Here is a 22,214-nt window from a genome sequence, read left to right as displayed (position 1 = left end):
AAAGGTATTCTACTCAGTGTTCAGTAGCTCCCTGAAGGCCATCCTAACTTAATATTCATTTGAACTGTTCCTGAGCTATGCTCATGGTATGTCCTAAAGTGATAAAACGTGGGAAGAAATTTATGTACGGGTTAGTGTTCAAAAGAATCACTTTAAAACAATACTTAATTATTTTCAGTTGATTTCTTCACTCAATCACCCCATTGTTTCCAACTCTAATTAACACCGTACATCTTTGAAAGCAGTTTCATAATAAAGGACACATGCAGAGAAGGGGAGGCTAAGTTATCAGACTACAACATACACTGCTCTTTGTTTTTTGCTGGAGACTAGAAAAAATGTTATTAACATAATACAGCTATCTTTGGACAAGCACATATTTTGAATGCCTAAACTTAGTTGAAATGAGGTCTGCATTAGCTATTTACCTAAGGATCCAATTATACATAAAAATTTACTTCCTTTAAAAAACATCAGACACAATCATAGCATGTTACTTAGTAGACACAATGGCCATTGGCTGTGTTTAGCATTAAATAAAAATGAAAGCAAAATGCAGGCATTATGTTTTTCCATATACAAAGCGTTATAATGGAGCTTGATAGCTCATTCTGTATACCTCTTTCCTCAGAGTGCACTATTTGGCTGTGTCTACACTGGCATGAATTTCCAGAAATGCTTAAAACGGAATACTATTCTGTTTTCAGTTTTTCTGGAAAAGGAGCGTCTACATTGGCAGGCTGCTTTTCCGGAAAAGCCCTTTTTCCGGAAAAGCGTCTGTGGCCAATGTAGATGCGCTTTTCCGGAAAAGAGCCCTGATCGCCATTTTCGCGATCGGGGCTTTTTTCCGGAAAAGACTACTGGGCTGTCTACACTGGCCCTTTTCCGAAACAGTTTTCCGGAATAAGGACTTATGCCCGAGCGGGAGCAGAATAGTTTTTCTGGAATAGCGGCTGATTTTGTACAGTAGAGCATCGTTGCTTTTCCGGAAATTCAAGGGCCAGTGTAGACAGCTCGCAGCTGATTTTCCGGAATAAGTGGCCCAGTGTAGACACAGCCAGTATGTTTATCTTTTGCTGTAATTGTTGAAGTCATTGTACCTACAGTACCTGCATCCTTTCCTTGTCCATAAATCCTAGCAAATAATCCTTTCATTCAACAATAAATCTGAGTGCTCACTGGGCACCCACCAGCTATATGAGTTGCCAGGGCCTTACGTTTAAAAAGTCTTCAGAACCTGCATTTTGAGTAATGGTATACCTATTCAGTATCTAACAAGTTTTGGAGTGTCACAGCATTAAATATCAACCCTGATGCATTACAGAGTTAAAACTGATACTTAATTTCAAAAAATATATTTTAATTTGAAAAAAAGGACACGGGAACAAACATATAATCCCCATGAAAGAGCAAACACTTTGTATCTCTCCCTTGTGAAAGTCTATACTAACCTGAGCACAGAGACAGCAGAGCTATTGGAGAGTTTACAATGAAGTGCAGCCACATAACAGTCACATATCTAATGTAAATACTTCACATCATTTATTTAAAAGAGCCATGCTTGAGAACAAGCTTATTTAAAACAAGTTGTACCTCGGAATAAAAATGCAACAAACAGGAGGCCATTTTAGGAATCCATGGCTGCAACCACTATTTATGTATGGATACATCAGCAATATGTTAATATTATTAAATATTAGAAGAATGGTTTAATACTGAGAAAATACATGCACATCCTAAAAATAAATTTCCAAAAGACTGTCAGGTGCTAATTACAGCTTCTATTTAATGTCTAAAACAGGAAAATGAAATTCAGTCTAATCAGGAATGTTGGATTTTCTTGGCACTGCAATGTCAATTTAAGAAGCAACAAGATCAGATTATCTGAATTGTTAAAAACATGCCTAGTTTTATGCAAATAATAAACTAGCTGTTCCTGCTTTAACTAGGGTAACCATCTGTCCTGTTTTTACTGAGAGTCCCTTATTTAAGACCTCCTCCTGGTGTGCTAACTTTTTTAAAAAAAATGGGCGCATTATCCTTTATTTCCCTTGCAGCAGGTAGGGGAGGGAGAGGAGCCCGCCAGAGCTCAGGGCTTCAGCTGAACGCCAGCAACATCCCTTCTCCACTGCAGGGCTGAAGCCCCAGGAACTGGTGGCTCCCCTCCCACTTCCTCCCTCCACAGGGCTGAAGCCCTGATTACTGGCGGTTTCCGCCTCCCCCCTCACTCCCACTGAGGCGCTGAAGCTCTGAGTGCCAGCAGCCCCTCTCTTTACCATATTTCTGAGTTACTTAGCACAGACAGACAGGAGGTTTTTGAACTGAGATAAAGATTGGCCAGGAGTTGAGCAAATTATTTAAACCTTCTTAGGTACCTACACGTACCTTGAAAATACCTGGGGAAAAGTGACCTAAATTAAGACAGGTTTTGTCATACCAACAGCCATGGGCCCCTCTCACCCACTCAAGAGAGGTGGAAATGAGTGGGAGAGAAAACAGGAGGAAAACTTCTGTGGGTTTTTTTAACATGTTCTAGCATAACCAAAAGTTATGGGCTTGAGGCAGTCATTACTGAGTGAAATTCTCTAATCTGTGGTATGTGGGAAGAATGATTTTAGCACTCCCAGATAGCCTTAAAAATCTATTAATCAAACAAAGAAGTGAAATATATTGACTATTGTATGGATCCACTGGGTATTAGGAATTGAGGTATTCTTTGCTGATAAGATTACCTTTCCCAGTGATCTTTCAGTATATGCATGGTGGCACCTTGATACACACCTAGGGAAGTTAGTGTAGCTTAAGGCATAGGGCATCAGACACAGTAAGGAAATTTGTGTATTGGGACTAACTTTGTTTCTGACAAACTGAGCGATGGTGGGTAAATCTTTGTGTCTTCGTGCTTTAGTTGCCTCATTTGTAGAAGGAGAATAATAATAATGGAGTTAACCTATCATAATTAAACACTTTGGGATCACCAGATGAAAACTGCTGTGTAAATGCTACAGAATTATGCTGGTTGTTAACTGCAGTAGTTAAGCTCTCTAGTTGCTAGAGATGATCTTCTTAAAAACGTATGCCAAAAAATAGGTACTACAATGGAATGGATAATCTCAACTTTCTTTTCCTGCATAGGCTATCTGATAGTAGGGTATTTCTTCACTGTACCATATAACCCTCTTTCTCATGGATAAATTCCTTCTGCAGACAACTCCATTAAGTACATGGTGCAGCAAGTTTTTATGTGGAGGCACACAAACAGAGCTGTTAATTTCTCATGCAGAGGTGGTTCTCATCCCACATTTACTAGCCAGACGACTAGAAATCAGATCATCCACCAGCATTTTGAAGAATGTAGGAGAGTTATCTATTGTCACCAAAATAAATAATCCTCATTACAGTCTTGGTAGTAGCGCCAATAGGACCTGGAAAGGAGCCAAGGACAGCTGGCAGTATTTTAAAGAAGCCTTATTGAAGGCACAGAAAGAAACCATCTTGACGCGTAGCAAGAGAGGCAAACATGGTAGGAGACCGGATTGGCTTACAGGGGAAATCCTTGGTGAATTTAAGCACAAAAAGGAAGCTTACAAAAAGTGGAAACTTGGACAAATAACCAGGGAGGAGTTTAAATGTATAGCTCGAGAATGCTGGAGGGTTATCAGGAAGGCGAAAGCGCAAATGGAATTGCAACTGGCTAAGGATGCGAAGGATAACAAGAAAAGGTTTCTACAGGCATGTTAACAAGAAGAAGGTGATCAGAGAGGGTGTGCAGCCCCTAATAGATGAAGGAGATAACCTTGTGACAGATGATGTGGGGAAAGCTGAAGTACTCAATGCGTTCTTTGCCTCTGTATTCATGGACAAGGTCGGCTCCTAGACTTCTGCGCTAAGTGATGCAAGATGGGATGAAGATGGACAGCCCGTGGTGGGTAAACAACAGGTTAGGAACTACTTGAAAAAGCTAAACGTACATAAATCCATGGGTCTGGACTTAATGCATCCGAGGATACTGAGGGAGTTGGCAACTGTCATTGAGGAGCCTTTGGCCATTATCTTTGAAAAGTCGTGGAGTTCGGGAGAAATCCCGGATGATTGGAAAAAGGCAAATGTAGTGCCCATCTTCAAAAAAGGGAAAAAGGACGATCCAGGGAACTATAGGCCGGTCAGTCTTGCCTCGGTTCCTGGAAAAATCATGGAAGGGATCCTTAAGGAATCCATTTTGAGACACTTGGATGAGAGGAAAGTGATTAGGTATAGTCAGCATGGATTCACAAAGGGCAAGTCGTGCCTGAACAATCTGATTAGCTTCTGTGATGAGGTAACTGGCTCGGTGGACATGGGAAAGTCAGTGGATGTTATATACCTTGACTTTAGCAAGGCTTTTGATGCAGTCTCCCACAATATTCTTGCCAGCAAGTTAAGGGAATGTGGATTGGATAAATGGATGGTAAGATGGATAGAAAGATGGCTAGAAGGCCGGGCCCAGCGGGTAGTGATCAATGGCTCGATGTCAGGATGGCGGTCGGTTTCTAGCGGAGTGCCCCAAGGTTCGGTTCTAGGACCGGTTTTGTTCAATATCTTTATTAATGATCTGGATGAGGGGATGGATTGCACCCTCAGCAAATTTGCGGATGATACTAAGCTAGGGGGAGAGGTAGATACTTTGGAGGGCAGAGATAGGGTCCAGAGTGACTTAGACAAATTGGAGCATTGGGCCACAAGAAATCTGATGAGGTTCAACAAGGACAAGTGTAGAGTCCTGCACTTGGGACGGAAGAATCCCAAGCATAGTTACAAGCTGGGAACCAACCGGTTAAGTAGTAGTTCTGCAGAAAAGGACCTGGGGGTTACAGTGGATGAGAAGCTGGATATGAGTCAACAGTGTGCCCTTGTAGCCAAGAAGGCTAATGGCATATTAGGTTGCATTAAGAGGAGCACTGCCAGCAGATCCAGAGATGTCATTATTCCCCTTTATTTGGCATTGGTGAGACCACATCTGGAGTATTGTGTCCAGTTCTGGGCCCCCCACTACAAAAAGGATGTGGACGCATTGGAGAGGGTCCAGTGGAGGGCAACCATAATGATTAGGGACCTGGAGCATATGACCTATGAGTAGAGGCTGAGGGAGTTGGGTCTGTTTAGTCTGCAGAAGCGAAGAGTGAGGGGGGATATGATAGCAGCCTTCAACTTCCTGAAGGGAGGTTTCAAAGAGGATGGAGAGAGGCTGTTCTCAGTAGTGACAGATGGCAGAAGAAGGAGCAATGGTCTCAAGTTATGGTGGGAGAGGTCCAGGTTGGATATTAGGAAAAACTATTTCACTAGGAGGGTTGTGAAGCACTGGAATGGGTTACCTAGGGAAGTAGTGGAGTCTCCATCCCTAGAGGTGTTTAAGTCCCGGCTTGACAAAGCCCTAGCTGGTTTGATTTAGATGGGATTGGTCCTGCCTAGAGCAGGGGTCTGGACTTGATGACCTTCTGATGTCTCTTCCATTTCTATGATTCTATGATAAGGGGATGGTTTGAGAACATGATCTTGATAACTAATTGACCATTCATTATGGGTATGTCTACACTACCCCGCTAGTTTGAACTAGCGGTGGTAATGTAGTCATCCGCAGTTGCAAATGAATCCCGGGATTTGAATTTCCCGGGCTTCATTTGCATGAAGCCGGCCGGCGCCATCTTTAAGTGCCGGCTAGTTCGAACCCCGTGCCACGCGACTACACGCGGCACGGGGTTCGAACTAGCCGGCATTTAAAAATGGCGCCGGCCGGCTTCATGTAAATGAAGCCCGGGAAATTCAAATCCCGGGCTTCATTTGCAACTGTGGATGACTACATTACCCCCGCTAGTTCGAACTAGCGGGGTAGTGTAGACATACCCTATCAGTGGGAAATAGGACAATGGAGGGATGATAGGAGTTACTATAGAGAACTTTCTGGGTGTCTGGCTGGTGAGTCTTGCCCACATGATCAGGGTTTAGCTGATCGCCATATTTAGGGTGGGGAAGGAATTTTCCTCCAGGGTAGCTTCGCAGAGACCCTGGAGGTATTTCGCCTTCCTCTGTAGCATGGGGCACAGATCACAGCTGGAGGATTCTCTGCATTTTGGGGCCTTCAAAGTATTTGAAGGCTTCAATATCTGAGACATAGGTGAGAGGATTATTCTAAGAGGGGTGGGTGAGAGTCTGTGGCCTGCACTGTGCAGGGGGTCGGACTAGATGATCAAAATGGTCCCTTCTGACCTTAAAGTCTTTGAGTCTATGAGCCAGCATTACCGCCTTGTCTTCAGCTCTAGATCTCTAATATTTAGTATCAAATTTTTAAAAATAACAACCATTACATCAGATTTGAGGTAACATGAATATAAAATCAACTCTCCAATGTCAATGATAAGTCAGGAAATCAACCCTATCTGAAAGAAATAAATATATACCCAGTATCATATCTCTTCCTGGAGAAAAAAATGTGACAAAAGTCATCTAGCTTGGGCTCTCTTGAAACAATTCAAGAAATGAGTTACTGTATCAGGGGTTGTTCTATTGGAAGAACTCCTTCCAGTCACCCAGACATTCAAATCTAAGTATTGTTAACAAGAGTGTAGATACCAGCCTATTTAGGAGAGATGATCTTGTGCTGAAGGCCTTGGATTGGAACTCTGATAAAAGTTCAATTTCCAGCTTTGCAAAAGATTTCCTATACGACTTAGGGTTTCATCTACACTGCAACAACAAACCAACCAACCACAACAAATCTCAGAACCCAGGTCTACTGACTTGGATTCCATAGTTTGTACTATAGGGCTACAAATAGCACTGTAGACATTCCTATTTGGGCAGGAGTATTGGCTCTCATCCCCACATAGTTGCTGCTATATTTAGCTCCATAATGCAAGCCGAGTGAGTAATTAATTGGTGATTAATTACGTGTCTTAATGTTGGTAATGTAGATCCACCCCTTGATTCTACCTTTAATGTATTTTAGTATGTGATTGCTTTGTTAATGAAACCATGCTTGTGGAGATGTGTGTTTAAAATTAGTCTCATTAACCTGACTGCTAGCTATTTTAAAAACCTCTAGTTCTGGTGTAGGAAGCATGAAAAAACTAACTCATCTGCAACCCAATCAGATGATAATAGATACCAGCAATACATTAAGAAATCAGTAATATTATCATTATGGAAAAAAGTTATTTTAAGGCCAAGGAAAAATTACTTACTATAAACTCTTAATGCTGAAATTTGAATGAGCAGTGAAAATTTTATGCAACTCGTAGGAGATTCTATTATTGGATGGCATCCAGAGGGTTTTTTGTAAGTTGGATCAGCCTACCAGCTGCCCAGCCTTACTTTTCAATACATAATCCAAGTTTTGCATGAAGGCAAATGAAAAGGCAAATCGGTGACAAATATACACTATTAAATAATGAAATAATTAATACTGAAGGGCCAGATGCTCAGCTAGTGTTAATCAGCATAGCTTCACTGGCTTCAGGCTTGTTAATATATATCATGGACTGATTCATTAGTACTAAGTCAACCAGCAAATTGCAGAGAAAATCACAAATCTCAAAAGTTTAATACATTTTACTACAAACAACTGTTTGTCTCAAAATTCACCCCAACAATATATCATCAGCTATTTGTTATTCGCTATATACTATTAATTATTGGGGAATCACTGGTTTAAAAGTTTTCACTCATCCTATTAGACACCAGAACCAATTTTCTGTGGCTTAGTTGGTCATTTACACCATGAAAAATGAACAGCAAACATCAACAATTTATCTGATCATCTGCACTTATGAAAACAAGTATATTCAGAAATTGATACAAAGTTTACATTCACAATGAATAATCAGAGCAGATCTGGTTGCAGAAAGATTATATACCTGATGATGATGATAAACTAAATCCTGCTTGCTTCTGGCATTTTACTAGAGATAAAAAAAGAATTATAAAGTAATCACTGCTCCCAACTGAGCATTTGGTTTTCTCAGACGCGGTATACAGCCATTAACCCGTCCTTCTGTAATATCATTTTAGACCTCAAGCCACCTCGCATTCTGCCTAGATGAAAAATATCACCTGATTCAGCTGCTGCAGAAAAGGTGAATGCACTTGTCATAAATATTCACTGGCTGATTACACAAAAGACTCATTTGTTTGTACTGCTGATGAGGAAAGCAGTTGTATAACATATGATGCTGTTCAAATTCTTATCAAGAAAGCTTTATATATCTACTGCAGTAATCCATTTTTATTCAGTGATGGCCGCAATGACTGAGCCTATTAATTATAGGCTCAAGCTGGACTCCGAAAAAGTCATAGTTCTACTTTAAGTGCTGAGCTGAATATCCCTATTCTTTCAAGGTTGTTGATATGTATTAATTTAGTATTTAAGCTGAAGTGAGCAATGATTAGCATGATGATTCAATAACACAGTCTCTCTCCTCTGTCATCCTACTGTCAAGTCTGTGCAGTTTCCTCCCATTAGTTATCTGCAATACAAAGAACCCTCAAGCCAACAAAGCTACCAGATTACTCTATTCTGAATTTTTCCTTGGTGCTAGGGAGCTGAATGAGAGCATTAACTGAAAGGCATTTTTTTTTGGTTAATGATGAGCTAACCTCGAAGGACATAGCATTTGTTGAAGCTCACTGTTGATAAGCTTATGTTCAGAAATGTATTTAAAGAGGTTTTGAAAAGTCACGTAGCCAAAAAAAAAAAAAAAAAAGGAGGGGTAAGTGACACTACTGTCAGACAACAAATAATAACCTAAAACAAAACAACATTCACTTTACTATAAAAAGGAGAAAAGGGGGGAAAAGAAAATTTTAAAACTGTACAGTGTGAAAAGTAATTTTTAATTAAAATGTATATTTTCCATTTCAAACCCTGTGAAATGAAAACAACTTCATTTTTTTTTCAACTGGCTTTTGTTGTTTGGGTTTTTTTAAATATTTTCTACCAACCCCCATCAATAATAACAACATTCTCTCTGCATTAAATGTTATGTTGCTACAGTTCTTCAGCTTCACTGCACATACTGTATGTTTCATTGCATGTATCAATAACAAACTTAAAAACAATTACAGTTTGTATTTAACAAAAGAAACCAGGAATAGATCATACTACATATATGGCTGAATCAATGTTGCAATGGGAATCTCAATTTTTGGAATTTCCTGATACATGGTTTTCATCCATATTGTTTGACACTAGATTTTCTCTAGTTTCACTCCTTTTAACTGGGGGGGGGGGGAGGGAGAAAGATGGAAAAGAGAAGGAGAGAGAGGGAGGGGGGTGGAGGCCAGGAGAGAAAGAGAGAGAGAGAAAAAAAGGAAAGGGGTCAGGAAAAAGAAGAAAACTGGATGGGAGCTGGAATTAATCCCAAAGTGTAGCATTTACTATCTACAGAGACCCAAAAAAACAAAATCAAAACAAAACAAAACCATACCACAGGCAGATACCATGCTTGTGTGACAGATATTCATGTGATAAATTGCATTTACCATGTATACTTGACTACCTGACTGTCTTTCTATTACTAATCCATCTTCTTTGCAGATGCAGCTTGTGCGTCAAGAATCTGTCAGCCTATTTTTATCATTATTGGGGTGAGATATTGCTGACTCAAATTCTATCTAGTTTGTATAAGTCTTAGTTTGCAATTTCATTTAATTCCCCAGGCTCTCTGCTTTGATCTGTTTATAATCACTTTACAATATATCTTGTACAGAGCAAGACAGCATAATTCTGGGTTTATGCTCCATTAGGGGTGTAAAACTGGGGAGCTGGGAAATTGGCTAGGGCTGCCCTTTTTAATCTATGAGTGGCTTAGGTAGAGAAGTCAGGTGATTCAGTTATGTATATGGCACCACTTCTTGTCATGCTGGGTGACAATAGGGCCTGGAGAGGCTGGCTGGGTGTCATCCTCAGAGCACTGTGAGAGTGGCCAACCCAGCTGAATTGTTAAGAGGTACAGTGGTTCAAATGTCTGCCAGGCTGGAGCCTAAGGATACAATCTACCACAATTACCCTAATTGCAGTTCTTCAAAATGATTGCCAGTAAGGCTCCACACTCCCTACTTGCCCCGGTAATGGCAGACTTGGCATAGATTTCTGAATTAGCAGAAACAATTGATGGAGAGTCATGGGAGTTGGTAAATGTGAGTCTGAATACTCCCAAGAGAAATTGCTTCATGAAAGCTTCTAAGCTCAGATGCCGTAGATAAGTATCTTCCAAGAATGACGTAGGACCATAAGGGCTATCATCTCAAAGAACCACAGTTCTGAATCCTGAGGTAAATGATAATCTTCCCCAAGTGCTCACTCTCCTAACTGGAATAACCACATGTGACCTGTGCGTCCAAGCAGACCTATGCAAAATAGCTTGTCTGCTGAGTATTTGTATGGAAATGCTCAGAAACAATCTGAATGTGAACAGATCTTTGTAGACGTTATTTACTGACTAAATTTGAATAAAATGTGAGAAAATTGTAAATATTTCACAAATAATTTGTAAACAAAGCTAGATTCATTGGACATATTACCCACTAGGAATCATAAGAACATAAGAACGTCCATACTGGGTCAGACCAAAGGTCCATCTAGCCCAGTATCCTGTCTGCAGACAGCGGCCAATGCCAGATGCCCCAGAAGGAGTGAACAGAACAGGGAATCATCAAGCAATCCCTCTGACAGAGGCTTGGGACACCATTCCTACCCATCTTGGCTAACAGCCATTGATAGACCTAACCTCCATGAATATATCTAGTTCTGTCTTGAACCCTTTTAAAGTCCTGGTCTTCACAACATCCTCTGGCAAAAAGTTCCACAGGCTGACCGTGTGTGCTTGTGAAGAAAAACTTCCTTTTGTTTGTTTTAAACCTTCTATCTATTAATTTCATTGGGTGACCCCTGGTTCTTATGTTATGGGATATTCCTGTGCTAATTCATTGAATACTAGCAACCACATAATCTTTATTTAAAGACTTTCACAGGACTTTTCTTATTTTTTACTTCATTGAGTTGGCATCCAGAAAAAGTCGATCTTACTAGGCAGAAACTCCCTATCTAGGGGTATGTCTACACTACCACCCTAGTTCGAACTAGGGTGGTAATGTAGGCAACCGGAGTTGCAAATGAAGCCCGGGATTTGAATTTCCCGGGCTTCATTTGCATAAAGCCGGGTGCTGCCATTTTTAAATGTCCGCTAGTGCGGACTCCGTGCCGTGCGGCTACACTACCTAGTCCGTGCCGCGTGTAGCCGCGCGGCACGGAGTCCACACTAGCGGACATTTAAAAATGGCGGCGCCCGGCTTTATGCAAATGAAGCCCGGGAAATTCAAATCCCGGGCTTCATTTGCAATTCCGGTTGCCTACATTACCACCCTAGTTCGAACTAGAGTGGTAGTGTAGACATACCCTAGAAGAGCAGGTGTTTCATAGTCTCCCTTCATGTGGGAAACAACAACAAAATGGATCTTCTGGTTGAGGATGTCCTAGTCAAGGCTTTCTATATAGTTTATTAAAGAATTTACAAAAGTGGAATTAACTTTCTTCAACGCTTTTACAGCTTAGGTATTTACTATAACCAATCTGTTAATAAACTCCTCTGGTGCTTATTTTTAATTGCCTGCATTTTCTTTTCAAAAATCCCTTTCTCTTTTTTTTTATTTTTCATGTTTCCTCTTTCCCAGGATCAGTTAAAAATGTTTTCAGTTTTTAAAAGCTATTTAGCCTTTCTGATTATGATATATACTACATATTTAAGCATAGCAATTTAAATTCACCAGGCTTAACTCCATTAAACTAAAGTTGGTGGTAGTCTGTTCAATAATTCCCACTTTTGAAAATCAGGCTGCTTATTTACATGCCTAGACATGGATTTAGAAGACTATCTTTACGCAGTCAATACAGGATTTTAAAAAAAGACTGCTTACAGTTATCTTCCAAAAGATTCAGAATTCCCAGAAGTGCTGAGCATCCGGAAACAACCACTGAACTCAATGAAGCTGCAGATGTTCAAATATCTTGAAAAATTAGGTCACTTTTATTTAGGTGTCTAATTTGTACCATGGTAAAAAAGTTGGCTGTATCATTTTAAATATTAACCTTTTTGTTTGTGTGAATTAACTGCAAACTCTGCATGCAAGGACAAAGTGTTTGTGAAACTGTGGTATAGTGTTTCAACAATAATCATTCTAAATTTAAATTCCATTACTGGTATATCTGCAATGGCATTGTATCAGTGCATGCAGATATTTTGGCAACATATACTATGTGATTCTTAAATTAACCTCCCGCAAATAAATTAGAGGTATAGAAAACATATTTGGTCTTCCTCCTGTACTGAAGCAGAATTGTTTGTTACAGTAAACCTTTCACTTCTTTATCTGTTCCAGTATTAAATGAAAATGAAACAAACATTAGTGCAGCACCAGTTTCCTATCTGGAATTGGAATCACTTCTTCAGCATATTCCCCCTTCTATTTGTTCAACAGCAAAACTAAAACTGGAGTCAGAGTTCTTCAGTGGGCATTAACCTCTTCCAGGGAAGCCGACAACCTCCACGGGTTCCTGGGCAATGTGGGGTTGGGGAAAGAGGAAAGCCCCCTCCCCAGTCCTTAGTGCAATGCTTGTGGCAATTTAGAGGACTCGGAGCTCCAGGCACCACTGCTGCTACTGCAGTAGCAGTGACAGCTGGAGCTCCGGGCCCCTTTGAATCACCAGGGCCAGAGGTGATTGTTCCCTTTGCTCCCTGTGTCTGCTATAACTCAGGACCAAATCTACAGAAATACATCTCCAAATCCCCAACGAGAAGTTTTCTATCTGCTACCCAACATATACAAACCTGGAAATCCCGGATGGTCCATCATCGTAAGCATTGGCACATTTACAGCAGGATTATCTGCTTATATTGACTCCCTCCTCAGATCCTATGCTACCAGCACACGTAGCTTATCTTTGAGACACCACCATATTCCTGAGGAAACTATAGAACATCAGCAATCTTCCTGAAAACACTATTCTGGCCACCATGGATGTAGAAGCCCTTTGCACCAACATTCCACATGAAGATGGATTACAGGTTGTCAGGAACACTATCCCTGATGACACCCCTGCACACCTGGTTACAGAGCTCTGCAACTTTGTCCTCACCCCAACAATATCGGATTTGGAGACAATTTATATCTTCAAGTCAGAGGCATAGCCATGGGCAGCCACATGGCCCACAAAATGCCAACGTCTTTATGGCCGACCTTGAACGATGTTTCCTCAGGTCTCGCCCCCCCAGCACTCTTACTCTACTTACATTACATTGACGACATTTTCATCAAGTGAGTGAGGCTTTAGAGAGGGAGTTCTCCAGGCAGAGGAGAAGCAGATACAGGACTCTTGAGGGAAGTGTGTGCTGTGTTTGGGACTTTCTTACTGTGTGCTGAGCTTGTGATTGTGAGTGAGGGTTGGTGTGTGTTTTTTTTTTTTTTTTTTGGTGTTGGTTTGTTTTTTTCCCCTGTGTCTGTGAGTGAGGCTTTTTTTTCCCCACTTCCCCTTTGCCCTCCCCCTCCCCTTGATGGAGTTTGTGCTGTGGTTGGCTGTGATTGGTAGGTGGAAACTGATGGCTTCTAATTAAAGTTTGAATTCTAGAAGCCTCTGCTGATTGGCTGAGCCTTGGTAAGAGGAGGGGCTTTCAGGCACTCCAGGGCTTTATAAGGCAGTGGGGCAAGCAACCAAGGAGCTTGCAAACAGGTGAGTGCTAACAAGGAGTTTAGAGAGGGAGTTTGGAAGCAAAGAGGGAAGGGCGTGAGGTTCTCTTGCCTTTCTTTTAAAATCCCTTCTCCAGGACAGCAGCGATGGATGGTGATGGGTCTGCTGTTGTTACCTACACAGCGTGTGCCATGTTTGTCTTCCTCCAAGAAGAAAGAACGGATTTCATCTGCACGAAGTGCAAGCTGGTCGACATTTTGGAAGAAAAAATTAGAGGACTGGAGGCCCAAGTGTCGACCCTACGCTCGATCAGAGAGGATGAAGACTTCCTCGATAGAAGGCAGCGTTTAATCCTTCAAGCACGGCAGGCGGAGGAACTAGAGAGGGCAGTACGGGACCAAGAAGAGAACTGGCAGCATGTAACTTCTAGAAGGGGGAAAAGGCCAGCACAGGAATCCCCCGATGCTATAGAGGTAAGTAATCGCTTTCAAGCTCTCTCTACAGGCTCTGCAGTGCTGAAAGCTCTGGAAGGGACCTTACAAAGAAGAAACCAGAAGGGAACACCATCTACTAGAAAGCATGGGATGCATAGTCCTAGGGATGGGGGATCCATGGCCACCACCCCCAAAAGAAAACAATGGGTGGTGGTGGTTGGGGACTCCCTCCTAAGAGGGATTGAGCCATCCCTCTGTTGTCCGGACCTGGAATCTCGAGAGGTGTGTTGCTTACCGGGAGCTCGCATTCAGAATGTCACTGAAAGGCTTACCAAGCTGATCAAATCTTCAGATCGCTACCCCTTCCTGCTTCTCCACATGGGAACTAATGATACGGCCAATAATGACCTTGAGCGTGTTACTGCAGATTATGTAGCACTGGGAAGAAGGATCCAAGAATTCGGAGCACAAGTGGTATTCTCGTCCATCCTCCCTGTGGAAGGGAAAGGACTGGGCAGGGATCGTCGAATTGAGGACGTAAATGCGAGGTTGCACAGATGGTGTCGCAGAGAGGGCTTTGGTTTCTTTGACCATGGGCACAAGGATTGTTAGGAAGAGATGGGATCCACCTAACGAAGAGAGGAAGGATCATCTTCGCGGGCAGGCTTGTAAACCTTGTGAGGAGGGCTTTAAATTAGGTTCGTCGGGGGACGGTGACCAAAACCCTGAGGGGAGTGGAAAAGTTGGATACCGGGAGGAAATGCAGAGAGGAAGGGGCAAGAAAGGAGGATCCATGTTTCGAATGGAGAAGATAGGACAATCAACTGGTCACCTGAAGTGTTTGTACACTAATGCGAGAAGCCTGGGCAACAAATAGGAAAAACTGGAGGCCCTGGCCCAGACCAAGAAATATGGTTTAATTGGGATAACAGAGACTTGGTGGGATGACTTGCATGACTGGAGCGCTGTCATGGAAGGGTATAGACTGTTCAGGAACAACAGGCAAGGGAGAAAAGGAGGAGGGGTTGCACTATATGTAAGAGAGCACTAAGATTGCTCTGAACTCCAGTATAAAGAGGGAGAAAAACCTGTTGAAAGTCTATGGGTTAAGTTTAAAGGAGCAAACAACTGCAGTGATGTTGTGGTTGGTGTCTGCTACAAGCCACCGAATCAGGTGGATGAGGTAGATGAGGCTTTCTTCGGACAACTGAGCGAAGCTACCAGATCGCAGGCCCTGGTTCTCGTTGGGGGACTTTAATCACCCTGACATCTGTTAGGAAACCTATACGGCAGTACACAGGCAATCCAGGAAGTTTTTGGAGAATGTTGGGGATAACTTCTTGACACAGGTGCTGAAGGATCCGACCAGGGGCCATGCACAGCTTGACCTTCTGCTCACAAACAGGGAGGAACTAATAGGGGAAGTGGAGGTGGGTGACAACCTGGGAAGCAGTGATCATGAGATGGTAGATTTCAGGATCCTGACCAAAGGAAGAAAAGAGAGTAGTAAAATACACACCTTGGACTTCAAAAAAGCAGTTTTTGACTCCCTCTGAGATCTGATGGGCAGAATCCCCTGGGATGTTAACATGAAGGGGAAAGGAGTCCAGGACAGTTGGCAGTATTTTAAAGAAGCCTTATTGAAGGCACAAAAAGAAACCATCCCGACACGTAGCAAGAGAGGCAAACATGGTAGGAGAACGGATTGGCTTACAGGGGAAATCCTTGGTGAACTTAAGCACAAAAAGGAAGCTTACAAAAAGTGGAAACTTGGACAAATGACCAGGGAGGAGTTTAAAGGTATAGCTCGAGAATGCCGGGGGGTTATCAGGAAGGCGAAAGAGCAAATGGAATTGCAACTGGCTAAGGATGTGAAGGATAACAAGAAAGGTTTCTACAGGCATGTTAATAAGAAGAAGGTGATCAGAGAGGGTGTGCGGCCCCTAATGGCTGAAGGAGGTAACCTAGTGACAGATGATGTGGGGAAAGCTGAAGTACTCGATGCTTTCTTTGCCTCTGTATTCATGGACAAGGTCGGCTCCTGGACTTCTGCGCTAAGCGACGCAAGATGGGATGAAGATGGACAGCCAATGGTGGGTAAAGAACAGGTTAGGAACTATTTAGAAAAGCTAAACGTACATAAATCCATGGGTCCGGACTTAATGCATCCGAGGGTACTGAGGGAGTTGGCAAATGTCATTGAGAAGCTTTTGGCCATTATCTTTGAAAAGTCGTGGAGATTGGGAGAAATCCCGGATGATTGGAAAAAGGCAAATGTAGTGCCCATCTTCAAAAAAGGGAAGAAGGACGATCCAGGGAACTATAGGCCGGTCAGTCTTACCTCAGTTCCTGGAAAAATCATGGAAGGGATCCTTAAGGAATCCATTTTGAGGCACTTTGATGAGAGGAAAGTGATTAGGAATAGTCAGCATGGATTCACAAAGGGCAAGTCGTGCCTGACCAACCTGATTAGCTTCTATGATGAGGTAGCTGGCTCGGTGGACATGGGAAAGTAAGTGGATGTTATATACCTTGACTTTAGCAAGGCTTTTGATACAGTCTCCCACAATATTCTTGCCAGCAAGTTAAGGGAATGTGGATTGGATAAATGGACAGTGAGATGGATAGAAAGATGGCTAGAAGGCCGGGACCAGTGGGTAGTGATCAATGGCTCGATGTCAGGATGGCGGTCGGTTTCTAGCGGAGTGCCCCAAGGTTCGGTTCTAGGACCGGTTTTGTTCAATATCTTTATTAATGATCTGGATGAGGGGATGGATTTCACCCTCAGCAAGTTTGTGGATGACACTAAGCTGGGGGGGAGAGGTAGATATGCTTAAGGGCAGAGATAGGGTCCAGAATGACTTAGACAAAATGGAGGATTGGGACACAAGAAATCTGATGAGGTTCAACAAGGACAAGTGTAGAGTCCTGCACTTGGGACGGAAGAATCCCAAGCATAGTTACAAGCTGGGAACCAACCGGTTAAGTAGTAGTTCTGCAGAAAAGGATCTGGGCGTTACAATGGATGAGAAGCTAGATTTGAGTCAACAGTGTGCCCTTGTAGCCAGGAAGGCTAATGGCATATTAGGTTGCATTAAGAAGAGCATTGCCAGCAGATCCAGAGATGTCATTATTCCCCTTTATTCGGCTCTGGTGAGGCCACATCTGGAGTATTGTATCCAGTTCTGGGGCCCCCACTACAAAAAGGATGTGGACGCATTGGAGAGGGTCCAGTGGAAGGCAACCAAAATGATTAGCCGGCTGGAGCATAGAACTTATGAGGAGAGGCTGAGGGAGTTGGGTCTGTTTAGTCTGCAGAAGCGAAGAGTGAGGGGGGATTTGATAGCAGCCTTCAACTTACTGAAGGGAGGTTCCAAAGAGGATGGAGAGAGGTTGTTCTCAGTAGTGACAAATAGCAGAACAAGGAGCAATGGTCTCAAGTTATGGTGGTCCAGGTTGGATATTAGGAAAAAGTATTTCACTAGGAGGGTGGTGAAGCACTGGAATGGGTTACCTAGGGAAGTAGTGGAGTCTCCATCCCTAGAGGTGTTTAAGTCTCGGCTTGACAAAGCCCTGGCCGGGTTGATTTAGTTGGAATTGGTCCTGCCTAGAGCAGGCGGCTGGACTTGATGACCTTCTAGGTCTCTTCCAGTTCTATGATTCTATATAAACCCACGGGAAGGAGACCCTTGAAGAATTTCACAGGGATTTCAACAACCTTTACCCCACCATCAATCTTAGCCTGGGCCAGTCCACACAAGAGATCCACTTCGTTGACACTACAGTACAATTCACGATGGCCACATTTCCACCACCTTATACCGGAAACCTACTGACCATTACACTTACCTACATGCCTCTGGCTTCCATCCAAGACACATTTCCCAATCAATTGTTTACAGCCAGCCCCTACGATACAACCGGATTTGCTCTAATCCCACAGACAGACACAAACACCTACAGGATTTATATAAAGCATTCTTAAAACTGAAATACCCATCCAAAGAATTAAAAAAAACAGATAGACAGAGCCAGACAAGTACCCAGGCGTCAGCTACTTCAAGACAGGCCCTACTTGACACCACTTGTTGTCACCTACAGCCCCCAAGTTAAATCCTTCCAATGTATTATCAACAATCTACAACTTATCCTGGAAAATGACCCCTCACTCTCACAGGCCTTGGGGGACAGGCCAATCCTCCCTACAGACAATCCTCTAACCTCAAACAAATTCTTTCCAATAACCATGCAGCACACCTCCACACCCAGGAACCCACCCCTACAATCAACCCTGATGCTAACTCAATCACACATCTATACAAGCAACATCATCACAGGACCTAACCATGTAAACCACCATATCAGAAGCTCGTCCAATTGCACATCCACTAATGTGATCTATGCCATCAAATGCCAGCAATGCCCCACTGCCGTATTTATTGGCCCATCTGGACAATCTCTACAAGAAAGAATTAATGGACACAAATCAGATATTCAAAAAGGCAACACACTGTTGGAGAACATTTTAACTTGCCTGGGCACTCATTAATAGATCTCAAAGTCATCATATTATTTCAAATCAATTTCTAAAGTCAGCTTGACAGGGAAGCTACAGAATTTAATTTCATTTACAAGTTTGATTCCTACAACAGAAGTCTAAACAAAGCTGGATGGTCCGCTACATTCCACATCCTATTGACATAAAAAACAAAACAAAGGGTACTTAGAATGGGCACTAAGTACTTTTATCAGCTTCATTTAGCATGGACACTCTAATTGAAAATTTCTTTCTCACTTTTTTCCTTCTTTTTCCTCCTCTTCCTCTCCTCCTTTCCCCCATTCCCATTCGCTCTCTGTGCTATTTATTTGAAAACTGGACCCCTTAAATTCATCTGAAGAAGTGGATTATGCCGATGAAAGCTCATGATACCATCTACATTTTTGTTAGACTCTAAGTTGCTGCAAGATTAGTCATTGTTTTTTAATTATCCCAGTAACTCTGCATTACAGTGAATCCAGAATGGACTGATATATATCTCAGAATTCAGTGGTATATCCAATGAAAAAGCTGATTGTTAAAGAAGTTCTCAGAACAAGAAGTTCCAACAAGACAAGTTGCAGAGGTGAGGCATATATGTCCCTCTCCTTATCCAAATGATAGATATTTACTAATACAGTCTGGTAGATATGTACCCAAATCCAGGACTCTCTGGTCTGGCAACATCTGTGGTCCTGTAAAGCCATGGATGTTGATGGACCAAAAAGCCCTGAAGATGGGGGCAATGCAGGGGTTGGGGAGCCCTGTCTGGGTCAGGTAGAAACTGGGAAGTCTCCACCCTGGTCAGGGAACCCCCGGTGATAGTGGGGTCGGGATGACCAGGCAGCTTCTGCTAGGGAATCTCCCCACTGAAGTGGGGCTGGCGGAGGCAGGCAGTTGGAATCTTCAGCAGCAGCACAGTGGCCCTAGTCATGGGGTAGAGTGACCAGGTGGCCCTAGCTGGGAACCTTGGAGAACTCCCTGGCCAGGAACCCTGGGAAACCCTGGGGCAGCAGGCAGGCAACAGGGTGGGGAGCTGTGACAGGCCAGTGTTATCTGGGCCAGTGGCAGGGCAGGGAGCCCCAAGGAGGGGAGCCCAGGAGTGTGGCAACCAGCAGGGGAGCACTGACCTCCCCTGGTCCAGCAAACTCCCTGGTCCAGGACAGCTCAGGTCCCGAGGGTGCTAGACCAAAAGAAAATAGTTCAATAATAAGCCTGAATAAATCATATGTTTATTGAGGCACAGTGAAATAAGAGTGCCAGAAGTTGGCAAGTAGCCAAATGAGTAATAAACAGTTTTAAGACAGTCTAGAGACAGACTTGAGAATATTATAGTCATCAGGCAGCTGAAAACAGCTTCAGGGTAATTATGAGCCTTTGCAATCAATTAAAGAGAATGTGATAATTTTATAGGACTTTATTAAACTGGCCTAACTTGTGTGTATCTCTGTAACGGGTCATCTGATATTTATTTTTGAAAAGTGGATATGACAGCTGTACAGGAATGCCTTCTTGTAAAAATAAAATAAAATAAAATCTTTTCTTAGACAACAAAATCTGTCTTAAACAACCACCCAAGAGACCAGCAAAAATCCATTGTCCAGTATATGAGGTCTTTGAACAAAGGTCAGATGAAGTTGTGTGGCAAACCATATGGGAGTAGTTCAAAGAGCATGTTTAAAACAAGATGTTGCCATTTGGAAGTGGTCCTTAATACACTTTTCACCACAGGTACATTAACAAGTATGTTCTTGTTTCCAAATAAATGTTCCTGAGACTTTTGTATACTGTTCACAAGAACATGCACATTAGGATTGATCCTCAAAGGTGATGAGTTCTCTTATTCCAATCCAGAAATGAAACTGCTCACATGATCAAAAGTAGGCATATGCTAAATGCTTTGCTGTATGCGAATCAGAGTGCTCAGCATTTTGCAGAATTGGACCCAGATAGTGTCTGTTCTTAAAATCTGTCAATGTCTAGCTTGTTTCTTCAGTGGTACTAATCACCTTAGAATCATGAATGAATTTATACTCATAACACACTGCAAGGTATTATCTTCATTTTCTAGACCAGTGAATAGAACTCTGTGAACTGGGTATAACATAATGGGAATTCTGGAGCACATCCTGTGCTAAAAATCTAGTAGTCAAATCTACTCGGAGGAGAAAGTGTACATTTACAGCTCATGCTATTTTCTTCATCTGTATTTGATATACTAACAAGGAATTTTCAAATACGTTTAAATGCTTTATACATCATTTGTGATTCACACATTCCAGGAGTCACTAAGCATATACTATTGGCCTTCAGAGGAATAAATATTTTGTGCATTAATGATGAATGCTTGAATCTTACTTTTGCAGAAAAATTAGATTGAATAACGTGACGCTGGAACTGAACACTTTATGAACGTATGATTGACAGCCATTTTCCACTGTGTACAAATGCCATAGAATTTTAAACTTTATACTAGCCAATATAAAAGACAATAGGAAATAAAGAAAAAATCTATTATCAAAGGGCACGTCTACGCTGCAGCGTTATTTCAAAATAACTAATGTTATTTCAAAATAATAAGGTGAGCATCTACACAGCAAGCCCATTATTTCAAATTTATTTCAAAATAACAGGCTTTTTATTCCAGAATAATAAACCCTCATTTCACGAGGAATAATGCATATTTTGACATAATTCTTTTGAAATAGGGTGTGGGTAGGCTGGGCAGCTGTGATTATTTTTAAATAATTGTCTGCCAGAGCTTCTCACAGCTGCCCTGGTGGCCACTCTGTCTACATCCTTCAGAACTCTATGGTTTCCCTTCCCCTGCAGCCTTTAAAGGTGCAGCCCCAGTTTGTGGCACAAGGAAGGTCTTGACAGCCATGTTACACAAAGCACCACTCTTGTGTGCAGCAATGGCTGACTCCAGTACTCCCGCCAAGCCCCCCAGGGCTGCTAGCAAGCAGGAAGCAAGCTCCCAAGCCCTTGCCCGGGGCAGAAAAAGAGGACCAGGAGATCTTGGATTTCACCGAGGTCAGGGTAGAGGAGACTATCCTCCAGGATCTTCACACCAGATGTAGGAACACTGATATCTATGGCTGGACGGCCACAACCCTAGGCCAGAAGGGGCACATGCATGCTGTCTAGGCTACAGATGGCTTTGCTCAAAGCACATCGCCATCATCTGAACCTAAACCTTTCGGCGTCAGCTCGGAGATGAAGGCTGGACTTCAGGTACAGCATCTCCTGGGATGATTGCCATTCTCACTTTTCTTCACAGTTGGATCAGCTGCAAGTGAGGCATGTCCACCATCTCCTGCACCATCCTCCTGACCCTGCGAGAGCTGCCAGTGCAGAAGACCTCGCAAGGACCTGCAGCAGGAACATATTGCCTGCCCGCATGCCCGGCAGCACTGTCTCGAGGAGGAGGAACAGAGGTGGGATGCTGACTTGCAGCTGTGCTGCACCATCTGGCAGGAGCTGTCCCAGCAGACCCAGAGCATGTGCATGGCATATACCGCTGCTGTCG

The 22,214-nt window shown here is 42.7% G+C and overlaps 1 protein-coding gene across 1 annotated transcript in view; it reads right to left on the bottom strand.

Moving 5' to 3' along the window:
- The window catches only part of GRID2 (glutamate ionotropic receptor delta type subunit 2), a 1,112,728-nt gene that overhangs the window by 501,235 nt on the left and 589,279 nt on the right, over window positions 1–22,214 (bottom strand). The gene's annotated exons all lie outside the window — the stretch shown is intronic.

The sequence above is a fragment of the Pelodiscus sinensis genome, chromosome 5, assembly GCF_049634645.1.
Source record: "Pelodiscus sinensis isolate JC-2024 chromosome 5, ASM4963464v1, whole genome shotgun sequence".
Classification (NCBI taxonomy): domain Eukaryota; kingdom Metazoa; phylum Chordata; order Testudines; family Trionychidae; genus Pelodiscus; species Pelodiscus sinensis.
The sequence above is the reverse complement of the archived record's forward strand: the minus strand, read 5'-3'. Positions and strand labels throughout refer to the sequence as shown.